This window comes from Alexandromys fortis, unplaced genomic scaffold (genome assembly GCF_014885135.2).
Source record: "Alexandromys fortis isolate MF-2015 unplaced genomic scaffold, M_Fortis_MF-2015_v1.1 scaffold_495, whole genome shotgun sequence".
Taxonomy (NCBI): domain Eukaryota; kingdom Metazoa; phylum Chordata; class Mammalia; order Rodentia; family Cricetidae; genus Alexandromys; species Alexandromys fortis.
Genome location: NW_026068369.1, coordinates 7,273 through 10,405, shown reverse-complemented (window position 1 = coordinate 10,405; position 3,133 = coordinate 7,273). Strand labels below are relative to the sequence as shown.

Sequence of the window (3,133 nt, the reverse complement as noted above, 5' to 3'; positions counted from 1 at the left end):
TTAAAGTCACCAGAATGAAGAGGTCTCATCCTTGATACACACACCAATGTAGCTGATGAGAACTGGAGCCTGCCAATCATGACTGATAGATGATGCTCAGATTACTGCCAGGCCTGCCACAGTGTGCCCGAAGATGTGAATCTTCTAAACGGTGATGAAGTCCTTCCTCCACTGCACAAGGTAGACTAGGATACTCCCTTTTGCCTAAGTGGTTTGTGACTTTGCTTCTCTCTTTAAGTCTGCCAAAGTCTTCCATTCCTAACCACCATCTATTTCTGTCAATTAGACTTCAAATGCACACTCTGTAACCAAGAGGGCCTGTTATCTATCCTGTATGACTGAGGGGGCCAGGGAAGACCTATACCTGCCCAAGGCCCCAAAACTTTCAAATTCCAATCAAAAAGGCCTTCAAAACTTACCCTCACTTAGTAAGGATCCAATCATTCCCTTTTGATGAAGGAGGGCTCAGACCTTCTCCCCCTTTACTTAAATGTGCTTCACCTACAATACATCATCTAAAAGGGACATCATTATCCTCTTTTTGTCAGGGTCCTCAAATTCCTCCCCTCTGGCCAAAAGGTCTGAAAATATCTTTCTTTCATAGAGGAGATTCAGAGCATCATGTTATAGCATCAGACACTATTCGGAAATACTTAGCCTTTCCTTTCTATCCAGGGGGAAGTAAAACTTTCTCCCAAAGCCCAAGATGGCTTGTAATATGTTCTCTTTTGCCCAAGGATGACTCAGGCCTACCATATCTACTATGGGGCTTATAGATCTTGTTCTCTTGACGATGTATGTCTGCTATATTCCCACCTGTCTAGGACTGCTTCAAACTTTCTTCCTGCTACATATATGGGATTATCTTATCTGACCAATAACTTCTTAGACTGAAAATGACCATCCAACCACTTGGAAAACATGCAATGATTACTTCCTGGCCTTTCACAAGCCCACAAAGGTATGGATATTCTCAATACTGAAAAAGATTTGGAAGCTGACTAGGCCAAATCAGACCTTCCTCTGTTCCACAAGATGTTTACTTTATACTTAATGGAAAATTGCCATTCCTATTTTATTGAACATTGCCATATAATTTACACCCCTGACAAATAGGTGTAGACCTTCACTTGTGCACAAAATGTCTCAGAAATTCCAGTTATGACCAGAGTGCATTAATATTTCTCATTATTCCCATGAATTTTGCCACATAACATTTTTTATGAAGGGTGTAATAATCCTTCTATTTCTGTCCCAAGGACCAAGGCCCTACCCCATCTTACATAGTGGATTTAGACATTCACATCAATAAAGAGTGCCTCAGGCCTGCCTTGTGTAATCAAGGAAATTTCGCAGTTGATTCCATACCTATAGCTTCTAATTTGGGTGGCCTGGGAAGTACTGTTCAAGAGAACTCAGATCTCTCTGGACCGAGGTCCCTGAGCACAAGAACAGCAAGATTGGGATAACTCATAATTCACTCTAGTCTTTCAGACAGAGAATTCCTGTCTTACATGAAGAGGAATTTGTGGATGGACCTATACCAGATAAAGAAACTGAGTCACAGACTTCTGTCGTGCAGCCTTTTAGAAGACTTCTAACACTGCTGACATGCCTGACATGGACATTCAGAAAATGTGTATTCCAGATTGTGATTTCAAGTTTGGTGCCAATGAAGAAGTGAGTGTCTGGGACTTTCTATAATTCTCAGGGTATCATTCAAGTTTCAGCTTCTGCCCAATAAGTACACAGACATATGACCAAGGGAGGCTGAGATTATTCCACCTAATCCTAGGGAGCTCCTGACTCCTCCTTCTAGGTTAGAGGATTTTAGATCTTTCACCTGCTCCCAAAGTGGTAGCAAGAATTCTTCTTCTGCCCACATAGGCTTTCTCTGCCTACCTAAGTTCTGCCATGCTATAGGTCCCAAGCAGTATCTTATTTATTAATGGTGATCACAGCACACAGAGGGGACTCCCTCATCATGGATATGCTCCACCTACCCAGAGAAGTCTGAGAGTATCCTCTCTTTCTTACTGAAGTGGCTTTTAGACTATGCCCTCTCCCAAGTATACCCCCAAGTTTTGTCTTCTGACCAAAGGGTTTCAGACCTGCCTGCTCTACTAGAGAGGTACATACAAGGGTTCTCAGATCTTCTGAACATGACCCTGTGGGAGTACAATTACTAGGACCATATAATTGGGCCACATACCATTCTGATGTGACCAAAGGAGTTTCAGTTTACTGCCTATGATTTACCAGACAGCCTCAGATCTACTCATTCTGCAAGTTGTCTTCAAATAGGCCCTTTGGTTCAAGGAGAGCCTCACACTCTTCTCCTCTGATTCAGTGGCCTCAGACATTCCCCCACCCAAACCTGAGACCATAGAATACTTTTCTTCACACAAGGACTTCTCCAGACATCCCAGGCTTAAAGACTCCAAGTCCATGTGTAGGAAGTAGAGTCTAGAATTGAAGCCCACAGCCTCAAAGCCAAAATCAATATAATGTGGTCTCCATCATTCAAACTTAGATCTGAGCAGCTGAACATATGCTTGAGAAGGAGAACAAGATTGGGACTCTCATGCAGACTTTTGGAAAATACTCAGACTGCTGCCTCACCTACCACTCATTCTCTACAGTGGACAGATATCCAAGTATCTGATGAAGAGCTGGAAGCTGATAAGGCAGTTCCTGTAATGTGTTCCATTGTATGAGGTGGGCCGGGACTTTGATCTCATGTCAAGCAGTGGGTATGCTGATTTCCAACTTTACCCAACCCAACATGCTATTCAATATTTATAATAACCCCCAGATTTCCACACTCCTCACAAGACACCATCAAACATTTCCCCTCTGACCCTGGGGTCCTTGTATTTTCTCCAAAGCTCTTGTTTCCTCCCTTCTTCCCCATACACCTTGGCAAGCCTCTGACCTAACATTGCTGATCCTTTGATCCCTATTTGTAAATTTCTGACTTATGTGTGGGGCATTCAAGGTCTGAATATGAGGCCTTCAATAGTGTTCCCATTGACCAAGGGTGTCTCACACATACTCTTTTCCTTTAATGGAGTATTCAAACTCCACATCTGGCCAACAGAATTTCAGATCTTCCTTTTCTGTAATGTATGGT

The 3,133-nt window shown here is 42.8% G+C and overlaps 1 long non-coding RNA gene across 1 annotated transcript in view; it reads left to right on the top strand.

The window, feature by feature from the left end:
- Positions 1-3,127, top strand: part of LOC126495463 (uncharacterized) — a 10,191-nt gene extending 7,064 nt beyond the window's left edge. The window contains exons 2-3 of the long non-coding RNA XR_007590144.1: positions 7-180; positions 1,487-3,127. This is a non-coding gene — a long non-coding RNA (uncharacterized lncRNA). The remainder of the gene's footprint in view (positions 1-6; positions 181-1,486) is intronic.
- Positions 3,128-3,133: the final 6 nt, after the last annotated feature.